Consider the following 13,269-nt stretch of genomic DNA (forward strand, 5'->3'; position numbering starts at 1 on the left):
CTACTGGAAATCCTAAAAAATCTGGGATTTCTCCAAATATTTCTTGTTGGACTTCTCCAGGAGCTCCTCTTGACTTTCATCCAGGAACTCCTCCTAGGATTCCATAAGCGATTCCTGCTGCTTCTAATGTTTCAGGAATGCCTCCTAGGTCTCCTCCAGAAATTCTTACTGTGATATACCTGCAGGAATCCCTCTAGAAATTTCTTCTGAAATTCTTGGCGGGATTCTTCTAGCCAGTTTTCCTAGGATACTTCTGATTCTTCTAGGGATTTCTCTATAGACTCATCCAGGAATTTATGGAGCTCTAGAAATTAATCATTGTATTACACGTGGAACTCCTCTTGGCCTTCTTCAAGGAATTCTAGCTGAAGGAATCCCAATAGAAATCCCTAAACGAAATTCGGGAATAGTTGGAATTTCCAGAGAAATCCTAGGGGGTTACTAGAAAAATATCTAGTGAAATCCTATAGGAATGTACGGGAAAACTTGTAATTAATTAGAAGGCACAGAATGTTGTTAATTGACAAAATGAGACATGAATGTGTGGGATTCAAGAACACATGGATCCGTATTTGCTAAACCGCAGTATGACCATTTCAGGTTTTTTTTTCGGCATGGTTGTTTTTTTTTTTGAAAATTTCTACGGTAGTTTCATTGGAACCCAACAAACATTTTAGCTTTATAGGAGAGGAACAAACCACTCTAAAGCAAACTTTAGTTTAAGAAACTGATATTCAACTAGTTACGTTTCTTGGGAATGCAATCAACGATTTCTTTGGATTTTTTTTTCTATATTTCAATGGCGTTTCCTCATTAATTATCTTTGCAATTTCTTTTTCAGTTATTTTGCAAATTTTTCAGGCAATTTTATCGTGATTACTTTTGTAATTCTTTATGATTTAAATGTATTTAAATTTATTGCTTCCGAAAATTGCTGAACTGGAAATTCAGAAATTCTCAACTGGATTTGCTTGAAGCGAACCCTATCCGGAAAAAATCTATTCAAATTACCTTAGAGCTTTCATAGTAGTTGCCAAAAGAATTCATATAAGAACTACCAGAAGAATTCCTGATGAAAATATAAAAAATTCCACAAACATTCACAAAAAAAATCGAAGGAATTCTCAAAGAGATTTCCGAAATTATCAAAGAAGTTTCTGAAGAAAATTTAGAAAGAATTGCAAAAGTGATTGCAGTGACAGAATTAAAAAAAAACCGCCGAAGATTTTTTTCAAAGAAATTTCCGAAGGAAATTTCTAAGAAAATTGCCGAATCAATTGCCAAAGAAAGAAGTTAAAAAAGTAATAATAGAAGTTTCCAAGATTTCCGAAGGATGCGCTTATAAAATTCCCAAATAAATGTTCAATGCAAGTAACATCGAAAATGCCGAAGGTGTTCCAAAATCATCTGCTGCAATAATTTCTTACATAATTACTGAAGAAATCTAGAAGAAATTGTCTAAATAATTTTTATTTAAATTATATAAGCGATTTATAAAAGAACTTCCAAAGGAGTTTTTGATGGAATTGGTAAAGAAATACCTAATAGCATAGATAATGGAAGTCCAAAAAATCGACGAAAACCCAAAAAAAGTAGACATTTGCAAAATAAAAAGTCAGTACAATGGTTCGGATTAAAAAAATATATTGCGCGTTAAAATTTTCGAGCTAATTTGTCCCGCGACGCAGTATATCATTGTACTGAGAAATTGGGGGTGGATCGGTATTTCTTTTTACATAAAAAAAAAGAAAAACAACCTGGAAGCCACTGAAACTGGCACCCCCCAGGCACCCCCTAGGAAAAAATCCGAGATACGCCAATGATAAACTTCCAGAGAAATCGCCCGGTAGTGCACATCCACATCCACCATGGATTCGTCAGCTTCCAGATGCTCTATCGTCATTTTAGGCGTCTTCGTTCTGCTTCGTCTTGCGTTGCATGCATTTGTAGAAGCGTCTCCAATTACTACGAAAGCGTTGACTTGGAAAATCGTCGACGACAATGCAACATGCACAAGCCCGTGGAAACTGTAAAAACCGACGAGATTTTTTTACCATCAAAAAGGTAAACAACGCAGTTCTTGACAATAATGCTTTGACATTTGACAGATCTAGCCAAACCAGAGAATAAGTTATAATTTAGTTATTTAAATGTTGTAATGATGGCTAAAAATAAAAAAAATTTATTTTGATGTGTGTATGTTGTAGAAATGTTATTTAGGCATATTATATATGTAAATGTAACGGAAAACCATGGATTGCTGTCATAATGTATCTTGAACGTCATTTAAACGTACTTTCAAATCAAAGTCTGTAGACATGGATAAATCCTTCAGTAGGATTCACGTTACAGTACCGTTCACAAACATTAATACGTATGCTTTATTTTTTTCTACAGTACGTTTTACGCGAATTATTTTTTCATATTTTTCACGATTTCTTCGAAGTCACTTCGACTACATTGCGGAGGATGAATTACGTAAAAAAGATCGTTTTGATTTGATTGTTCAACATAATTTGTTCGAAGATACCCAATTTTTCAATACGATTCTGATTTTGGGCGGACGCATTTATTGCGTAAAAATAGGGTTTGATATATTGTAAACTTCGTGTTAATATTTTGATATGGTAATTTTATGCTGCTATTATCAGTAATAATCTTTTCGACTTGGTTCGTTCCTTCAATTAAAATTGTGATTAGAACAGCTTATACCATTTTGAACGGTACTGTAGTAGCTTTTTCAGACCAGCTGCCATATTGCTTCTTCAGGCAGGTTAACAATCAATCATCACAAAGGGGTATTATTTGGATGATTTATTTTGCGTAATCATTTCAAATTACTGGCGCTGAATTTATGGGCGAGTAAAAATGATGGTTTCACGATAAATTTCGAACCGCATGTAAACATAACTATCATTACTAAGGAACACCCATTTCTGAAACGGGTATTCAATAGTTTTGAAAAGCCATCGAAGCCATCGATAAGAAAATATATTTCGTGTTGAAGGAATTCAATATAAGTGTATTAATCAAAACAGTCTTAAGATTTTGTTTCGGACAGTTTTTTGTTTCACATTGATTTTTTTCTAAATTGGCAATGCAAGATAGTTATATCACTTGAAATTAGCGTTACTTTAACATCTGCATATGGTATGCGATATAAGTGTGTTCTCTAAGTTATATTACTTGAAATCAGCTTAGTTTCAACTAATATATATGACAGTATTATAAATGAATTTTGCAAGTTTTAATAGAGTCAAATTATTTAATTATAACTAACTAGCTGTCCCGGCAACCTTTGTCTTGCCGTCTTGTGATGGTTTGACAACTGTTGAGCTCAAAATAGCACCGCACTCTAGATTGATTTAATTTTAGTCGTGTTGATTTCCTTCCCAGCTCATGGAAAATCAGTACTTTATTATTTTTGTTACTTTTCTAGTTGATTTTGGTAACTTTTTGTACATATAAACACAGCCACCACGAATACGAAACGAACCGTGCAAGAATCATGCTGATCTGTTCATTCGTTCTTGAGTTTTGTTGCCTCAAAGGAACTTCAAACTCATTTTTATATATAGATAATAATAACTCAAGCGCCCAATTCATTTTTAGTACTATAAGAGTATTCGAATACATCTTATGTAACTTGTAAGATGTTATATAAGCCGCCATTTTTTGCGCTGCTTTGATGATATAAGTGTTCAATTTTAAGTCAATCAAACCAGAAAAATACTTCTGATTAAGTTGTAGAAGTGAATTTTTAACTATTATCTAACAAGCTGTGTTACTTGGGATGTTCTTATCTCTCGGGTCGCCATTTTTTATCTTTTTTTTTCTCGCGTTTTAAATATTTATTGCAAAGTCCCGATGACAAGCATTATATATGCTTTAGCAATAACTACTATAAAACTTGTAGGTGAAGCTTTATATCCACAATAGTAGCGCCACTTTCCACTTTAAACCTACTTTAATGGTGCCTATATGACAAAACAACTTTATATAACAGGTCATATAAAACACTATGAAGTGAAATTAATGCGTTATATACAGTTTAGATTCATGTTTTCTCCTTTTTCAAAAGGGTTTTCCAACCAATACTTTTCAACGCATTTCTTCGCAATTCACTTTGTTTACAATGGATTTTTCAGAAACGATGCAAACTTTAGTAAATGGTATAAATAAAGCAATAAATGATTGCATTATTATTTGCTATGAAGCTTTAAACAACGGCCCTATAGAACTATATGGATCTGTCAAAAACCCTTAATGCTTCAATGTATTTATAATGTAGGTCAAATGCTTCATTATTTGACACATGTTAAATAAATGTTATCTTGCATTAGCTATACTAAATTACTGCAATGATATAATGCTTGTGGTTACTTGGGTAGGCTTGATCACGATGCTATAATACATCTCACTGCATTACATTAAACAATTGTGCTTGCTTCATTGTTGTTGAACTTCAACAGAAAATCTGATGGCCAGTTGAAATGTAGGCAAAAAAGTGCAGAATAAAAAAACAGTGCTTAGGAGTCCTAACATAGTACAATACAAATTGATTGCACCCCATTAGAAGTTCCAATTAGTTTGAACAATGAGACTGCAACTTTGCTGCTCGTATACAGCTCCAGCGAGGTTGCGTCGGCAATAGCCTTTTATAGAATTTCACAGTTTTACCATTTTTTTACATGCTAAATTAAACTTCTGTATCTCAAAATTGACACTTTCTGATGATTATCCAAACACCACTATTTTCAAATACCGCCATGCTATTTCTGTACATCTCAGCAATTACTTCCGATACCGATAATGCGTCCGGCTTCCACTACCAACTTACACTTCAACTTCGATTCCGTGATCCGTAACGTCCACGCACTGGCACTCTACTGGCAGGCGGCAGGCAACGACCAATCCACCCGTTCGATGGCTTAAGCTCTTGTCCGCTCAGACGTTCCGGTTCAGTGCCGATCGTGAGCAAAACAAAACAAAATTATAAGCCTGTCCAGTCCACCTTGTCTCATCGCCAATCTTTATAGACTTTTACTCAACAGTTCAGCACTGGCCACCGACTGACTGCCACAGTGCGTCATACGACGACGGCGCGTAGCGATTGACAAGCCACTGCTGGAGTTGGAGAACAAATAGCATTCTTTGTTCAGGTCCTTGGAACAGTATCAGACAACGATGGATTGTTTCTTCGGATATCATATCACTCATCCAGTAGTAGGTAAGACATGCAAAGGAACGGTTTCTCGTTCTCCACGCTCTGGCATTGAACCACAGCTCCCCCGTTCCAATGGGCTTCCATATTCTCCACAAGGTTTGCATGGTGGTACAATCGCTACCGGTCTCCGCAGATCATCGGTAAAGGTGAGTAAACCGGATAAACCCACTGCCAAGCGGCGGCGACGAAAAGAGTAATATTTTTCTCTGCGCTGGTTACCGGCCACACTCTACTGTGGCGCTCTCCGGTGCAATAAAATTAATCAAACTTGAGCATATTAAACTGTTCCAAATTCACTATTTTTTTTCCTATTTTGACAATTTTATTCATTTTTTTATTTTATACAAAACTGCACCTTTGTCCGAGTTTTTTCGAAATCATTGTTTGATGGGACTTAGTCCGTGTAGCTGCCGGCTTAGAATAGCACTACGGACCACCTGTTCCGGGGGTAAAAGTCCACCAAACAGGTAACCCCAATCCAAGGTGTCAGGCGACCCGTGCTGAGGGATGAATGGTCGAGGGGGTTTAAAAGATGCTCAATCTTTAACGGAGCCCGTAGCGTGGGTAGATCGCCTTTTTGGGTTGCGTTGCGGTGATAGATCTACCAAACCCAAATCTAGTGTCGTCCTATTTTTCAATTTTGGAATATGTGTTCTGTTAATTCAAGGAATTATAGTATTTAGTACTTACTACTGGTGTTTTGGTGACTTCCAGCTTTTGAATAAAACTGAGTTTACCAACTTAACTTTGCATATAGTTAAAAACCTCACCATCTGAGGCTAAACTCAATGCAAAAGGAATCAAATTGGGTTAGGGATCCATGTATGTACTAACTCTTCGAAAACTGGAAAGTGCTAGTACGCAAGGAACATACTAGAAGTCTTATTGCTGAACACATGTTCCATTATTGGAATGATATTGCTGCTAATGTTAAAACCCGGGTCCTAACAAAACAAAAACTGTATCAAAATCGATACTTTATTGCCCCTCAATGGCAATTGAGTAATGCGACATGCACTACACTAAGGATACGGGTAATGTTACAATAGATCTAAAAACTGGTCGCAGTAACAAACCCGAACAGGAATAAAAAAAAACAAATCCGACGAGGGGCGATTCAACATATCGCTCCCATGCAAACTTCAAATTGATTTTGAATAGGTTTCCGGACATCTAAATTCATGAAAATTTAGATATCCGGCCAGTTTGGTGTGCAAAATGAGAATACATGCTGATCACTAACAGAATGATCAACACAATCAAAACAAATGCGCTCGAAAACGGCACTGACCCATCTTGCACAGTGACCCGTAAACATAAAATAAAATCATTGAACCAGTCTAGCCATAACGTCAATCATTCATAGTGATTTGACGAATGGGATGCATTTCACGTGAAAAATAGTCCATTCAAATTTACTTTTTTTGGTATTGAACAGAGCGCTACAGACTGTTCTACAATCTTAAAACCATCACAAATGACGGAAAACCTTAACTCTTAATGTATCGCCGTTTGAATGTGAGAATGGCATGCACAATGAAGTATATAAATGAAATAATTAGGCATCACTCAGGAAAAAAAAAACGTCGACATCAACTTTACAGCTCTGATCTATCAAAATCTCTTAGCGTGCCGATCAGATGTTATAAAACGCTCTCACAGCGCAATTTCGCGAGCAGTGAAAGGTTTGCGGTAGTGCGAATTATGTTGCGCAATGAATGCCATTTTTCTTGTGCTACCACATCATGACTTTGCATTTTTCGAGCACGCATCTGCTGATCTACACAGATCGAAAAAAGAGTGTAAAATTCTGTTACATATGATGCACATAATTGGAGCGTGGGATATCACAGAAGTTTACATGACATATCATGTAAAAGTCATAAAATATCATGTAAACTTCCGTTATATGTCATGTAATTCAGCATGACTCTGAGTTTTTACATGACATATAACACAAATTTACATGACATATCATGTAAACCATCATACCATTAAGTTTACATGACTAAAATGAAGTTTACATGACGTGTAAATCTCATTATTTTTATCTGTGTACATCAATCGATCAGCAGTCCCGATCGATAATCGGCATCGATCATTCATTTGGAACATGCTCTTCGTAGTTGCTCCTCTGTGGTCAATGCGGAAAGGTGGTCGAAACACAGAGAAACCATTGATTAGGGGTATTCACTAAACAGCGTAAACCACTGATCACGGCATAAATATCTAAATGTTGTACACCGTGCCACTGATTAAATAGTATTCTGATTAAACGTCGGGATCACCAAGGCAATCTTTGATAATTTCATTCGCAATTTCATGAAACATTAATTAGCAGAAAATCATGGCTTACGCAATAATTTAATCTGTTTAGTAAGTCCCCCTATTGTTGCTGAAGGATTTGTTTTAGAATGCATTACCTTACCATGTTGGCACGGTAAAGGCTGGGTATGTTGCGTAATTCAGATCCCTGTGATCCACTAGCCTCTGCCCGGTAACTCCTATCCCTACCTCTGCGTGGTACTGGCTGGAAACTATGAGCAACCTTAGGGAAGATCGGGTAATCAACCCCGGTGGGAACTTGTTCTCCAGGAAACTGTTCTCCAGGAGAGGCATCTGATACTCATATTAAGGGAGGCTGAGTGCCAGGGAAGGACTCTAAGCTCAACTGTGCACTATGGTCCTCCGAAAAGTAGTGGGTTGGTGTCAGGCCCTACGAGCCGACCGTTGAAGACCATTGTAGCGGAAAATCAGCAACAGATTAATACGAACCGAGACCAACGGCAACGACCCCAGCGAACAAAAAGGACTTGCGATTGGAAACTCCATACGTGGAATTGCCGATCTCTCAACTTCATTGGGAGCACCCGCATACTCGCCGATCTACTGAAGGACCGCGGGTTCGGCATCGTAGCGCTGCAGGAGGTGTGTTGAACAGGAGCGATTGGTGGCCGAGCGACGAAAGGATCAAGGGCCAATTCTTCAACTTCAGTATAATAAACGTGTAGACGCATTTTACGCGCAGCTCGAACGCGAGTACGATCGATGCCCAAGCCACGACGTCAAGATCATCATAGGAGATTTAAACGCTCAGGTAGGCCAGTAGGATGAATTCAGACCGACGATTGGAAAGTTCAGCGCCCACCAGCAGACGAACGAAAACGGCCTACGACTCATTGATTTCACCGCCTCCAAAACCATGGCCATACGTAGCACCTTTGTCCAACACAGCCTCCCTTATCGTAACACCTGGAGATCACCGCAGCAGACGGAATCTCAAATCGACCACGTTCTGATTGATGGACGGCACTACTCCGGCATTATCGACGTCGTGGCACCAACATCGACTCCGACCACTATCTGGTGATGATCAAACTGCGCCCAAAACTGTCCATCATTAACAATGTGCGGTACCGGCGACCACCACGGTACAACCTAGAGCGACTAAAACAAGTGAAACAGTGAAAGCAGCCATCGGGTACGTGGAACATGAATCGGAACGAATGGTTCGACGAAGAGTGCAGAACGGTTTTGGAGGAGAAGAACGCAGCACGGGCGATAATGCTGCAGCAAGGGACTCGACAGAACGTGGAACGTTATAAACAGAAGCGGAAACAGCAGACCCGCCTCTTTCGGGAGAAAAGCGCCGCCTGGAAGAAGTGGAGTGCGAAGAAATGGAACTGCTGTGCCGTTCCCAAGAAACACGAAAGTTCTACCGGAAGCTCAATGTATCCCGCAACGGCTTCGAGCCGAAATATGCAGGGATAAGAACGGAGGCCTCTTGACGAATGAGCGTGAGGTGATCGTAAGGTGGAAGCAGCACTTCCATCAACACCTGAATAGGGCACTGCATTGTTTTGATTTTATATGGGATTTTGACGTTTCTTGGCCTTGTTGTTTACGAAATTTCTGTAAGAGTGAAAGAGAAGGAGAGTATTGCATGCAGTGCCCTATAGCGTGGAGAACGTAGGCACGGGAAATCACGGCAACGGAGGATATGACGACACCAGTGCAGCCAAGGGCGTAGCCAGCTTTTTGGTCAGGGAGGGGCAAGCACCCTTGGCAAATTTGTACCTACTAGCCTTTATAACTAAACGCAACACAGTGAAATTGAATGTAATAACAATGGTGGACAATTTCTAGAAGATATAGGATTACTCGGGTGTTGTTTCTTCTGGACCTCAGATTTTTTGGTGATATCTACAAAACATTCGTAAGAAATTAGAGCTCATTTGAGGACTAATCCTGAATTTTCTTTTCCTTAAACAATGTTTTCCAATAGAACATGATGGAAACCCGTCCGAAGATTTTATTTTTTGTCAATATGACTACCTAACTGAAGTTCTTTTACCAATAACGTGGGTAGATCACCTTATAATGGTGCGTTACGGTTTAAGATCTACCGTAACAAATTTTCATATCATAATTCTTTAGCTTGGTTAATTTAAATGTAGATGAATTATAAGATCAAAATTTGGTTTACTTTTTTGTGCTTTGTTTGATTTTTATATTTTGTTTTATCACTACTAATACGCCATTTGTTTCAGTGCTATTTGCATTATTTTAACTTTAATATGATAATGATTTGTTACAACGCTGTTCAGGTAAACAAAGTTGTAATTGCAATTTGACCTACAATCAAAATTCTATGTATTATAATAATATGTATTATTTCAGGTAAAATCAGGTAATTGGTCAACTATATAATAAATTATATTTAAATTACATGATACTTGGGATTTTGGGAGGGGTAGCCTAAGGAAGCCAAATGAACTGGTTTCTGGGCAAATGTTCGTGGGGTGACCAGACTTTTGTCACGAAATAACAACCATCGTGTTGTCTTCCGACGGTTTCCAGTGAATTTAGCTTACCCTGCTACAACAAACCATCAGGTAGATCATTCCCTTCCGGTATGACTCTGCAGCCATAGGTAATCCTTGCGCTGATGGTGGGTACTCAATCATCATCATCATCAATGACTAACTGAAGTTCTTTCAGTAATTAATCATCCAGTTTGTATATGCTAATTGGCAATCTTGGAATGTCCTGGACCTCTACTCCTCTAAGAATAAACCTTCAGTTGAATTGTTCCGAGTACATCCTTGTCGAAATCTCCCTAAAGATCGTTTTATACATATACTCATACACTGCATATACTCTTCTCAGAGTATAATCCTATAGAAATGTCAATTGACGTTTTTCCGGGAGGATCCTTTGAAGAATTTGTGAAAGTATTCTCATAAAAACCTTGAAACTATCACTGAAGGAAACCCTCGAAATATTGCTGCGAGAATTCCTGAAAGAAATGCATAGAGAAATTCTTGAAGAATTTTGCTGCAGGTATTTCCGAAGAACTCTCAAATAATGGCACTTTTGAAAAAATCCTGGAATTTATTCAAAAAGAAATGTCTGGAGGAATCCCTGGATAATTTCCTGATTCCTGTATGCATCTTTTTTTTAATTATCTACCAATACTAGTCGCTGGTGGAATTCCTCCAGACATTCTTTAAGTAATTAAAAAAACAGCTTCAGGTAACCCTGGAAAAATTCTTTGGTACATCTTTGAAACAAATGATAGAATGATTTTTGAAGTTTCTGAAGGAAGGATTTCCTGAATTTTTGAATTAAAACTGAGAGGAATTACTGAAGAAATCACTGCAGGTATTCCTGGAACAATCCCTGGAATATATTCCCAGACGAATTTCTGAAAGTATACCTGGAGGGATTTCTGGATAAATACTTGAAAGAGACCCAGCAGGAGGATTTCCTACAGAAATCCTCGGATAAATTGTTTTAGCAAACCCCGGATGAATTCCTGGAGAAATCTCCAGAGGAATTCTGGGAGGAATTCCTGGCGAAATTTCTGGAAAAAATCAGGAAGGAATCCCCTGAGAAAATCTCGGAGATAATGCTAAAGAAATCCTTGAAGGAATTCTTGAGAAAATTTCTGATGGAATTCCTGGAAGAATCCCTGAAACAATTCCTAGAAAAAATCTGTAGAGGGAATCCTGAAGGAATGCCTGGAGGAACTTCTGATAAAATTTCTGGTGTAATCCCAGGAGCAATTCTTGGATGAGACCCAGCAGAAATTCCTGGAGAAATTCTTAGATAAATTCTTGGAGCAATCCTTGAAAGAATTCCTGGAGAAATCTCCAGAGGAATCGAGTTTTTAAATTTTGAAAAATGTAATGATTTTTTGATTTTATATGAAAGAGCATCATTTTCTGAGTCACTATGATTTTTTTTCAGATTTTTAGAACTTTATTTTGATACCTAAAATTAATTTCAAAGAGATTTTTTGAAATCACCTTTTGACAGCTCCACCCAGTACAAAATGCGACAAGGGGTGATTCGACAAATCGCTCCCATACAAGCTTCAAATTGATTTTTAAATAGGTTCCCGGGCACCAAAATTGATGAAAATTTGGATTTCGACATGCAGATTCAGAATATGGAATGGTCTCAACACCGCTAAAAAAGCCAATTCTGGGAGAAATTTCTAAAAAAAAAACTCGTTGAGCAGCTCCAGGAAGATTTCCAGGAAGAATCCTTAGAGGAATTTCTGGAGGAATTGCTGGAGAAATCTTCGAAGAATTTCCTGGAGGAATTTCTGGTAAAATCCCTGGGAAAATTCGTGGAGAAATCTCTGGACGAATCCCTGAAGCAATCCCAGAAGGAATATTTGGAGGAATTCATGGAAGAATAATTGGAGAAATCCCTGAAAAAATCTCTGAGGAAATTCTTAGAGGATTTCCTGGAGAAATTCTTGGAAAAACTGCTGACATAATTTCTGGAAGATGTCTAGGAGCAATTCCAGGAAAATTCCTGGTGGAATTTTTGAAGAAATTCCTGGGGTAGTTCCTGAAGGAGTTCGTAGAGAAATTCCTGAATGAATCTCTTGGGAAATTCTTGGAAAAAAAATACTGGATGAATGTCTGGAGGAATCTGTAGAGGATTTCTGAGAGATTCATATTTCCATTTCTATTATTTCTATATTTGTGGAGAAATCCTCGAAGGAGTTTCTGAAGGAATCCGGGGAAAAATTGTAGAGAAAGCCATTCCTGGAGGAATATTTGGACTACCTGGAGGAATCCCTAAAAAATCCTGAATATATTCCTGGAAAGTTTCTCGGAACAATTTCTGCAGAAAGCCCTAGAGGATATCGGGAAAGAATCCTTGGAGGAATTTCTGGAGGATTTCCAGGAGAAATTTCTGGAGGATTTCCAGAAGAAATCTTTGAAGGATTTCTTAGAGGAATCCCTGAAAAAATCGTGGAGAAATTCCTGGAGGAATCCCTGAAGGAATCTCTGGAAATATTCATGAAGAAAACTCTGGAAAATTCCTAAATGCATTCCCGAAAAAAATCCTGGAAGCATTTCTAAAGAAATTTCTACAGTACTTCCTTGAGAGATTCCTGAAGAAGTTGATGACAAAATTTCTGAGGGCTGTCCAGGAGCAATTCCTAGATTGATTCCCGGAGAAATTCATGGAGAAGTTCCGAGTTCCTGGAGAAATTGCTGAATGAAATCCTGGAGGAATGCATGGAGGTATTTCTGTGGGAATTGCTGAAAGAATGCCTGAAGGAATTGCTAGAGGAAGCTCTAGAGGAATCCTTGAAACAATTAGTGGATGAATTTCTGGAGGATTCTCTACCTCTGGAAGAAATTTCTGAAGCAATCCCTTGAGAATTCCTGGAGGAATTTCTAGAGGAATTTATGGAGGAATTCATGGAAAAATTATCAAAGGAATTAATGACAGAATCCCTGAAAAAAATGTGGAGAAATCCCTGAAAAAATCCCTGCAGAAGTTCCTTGAGGAATTCTTAGCGGAAATCCTGGTTGAATTCCTGGAGGAATCCCTGCAGCAATTCCTGGAGGAAATTCATTCCAGAAGAAAATATTGGACGAATTTCTGGAGGAATCCGTGAAGGTTTTCTTGAGGAAATTCCTGGATGAATTGCTGGCAGAATTTATGAAGGAATTCCCAGATTAATTACTTCCCGAACAGGAATGAATTACAGACACATAACTGGAGAATAC

The 13,269-nt window shown here is 38.1% G+C and overlaps 1 protein-coding gene across 1 annotated transcript in view; it reads right to left on the reverse strand.

Annotated features, from left to right (window-relative positions):
- Nucleotides 1–5,353, reverse strand: part of LOC109429397 (cytochrome b5-related protein-like) — a 59,415-nt gene extending 54,062 nt beyond the window's left edge. Inside the window, exon 1 of the mRNA XM_062850955.1 lies at nt 4,841–5,353. The gene's annotated coding sequence lies outside the window, so the exon portion shown is untranslated. The remainder of the gene's footprint in view (nt 1–4,840) is intronic.
- Nucleotides 5,354–13,269: the final 7,916 nt, after the last annotated feature.

Source organism: Aedes albopictus, chromosome 2 (genome assembly GCF_035046485.1).
Source record: "Aedes albopictus strain Foshan chromosome 2, AalbF5, whole genome shotgun sequence".
NCBI lineage: Eukaryota > Metazoa > Arthropoda > Insecta > Diptera > Culicidae > Aedes > Aedes albopictus.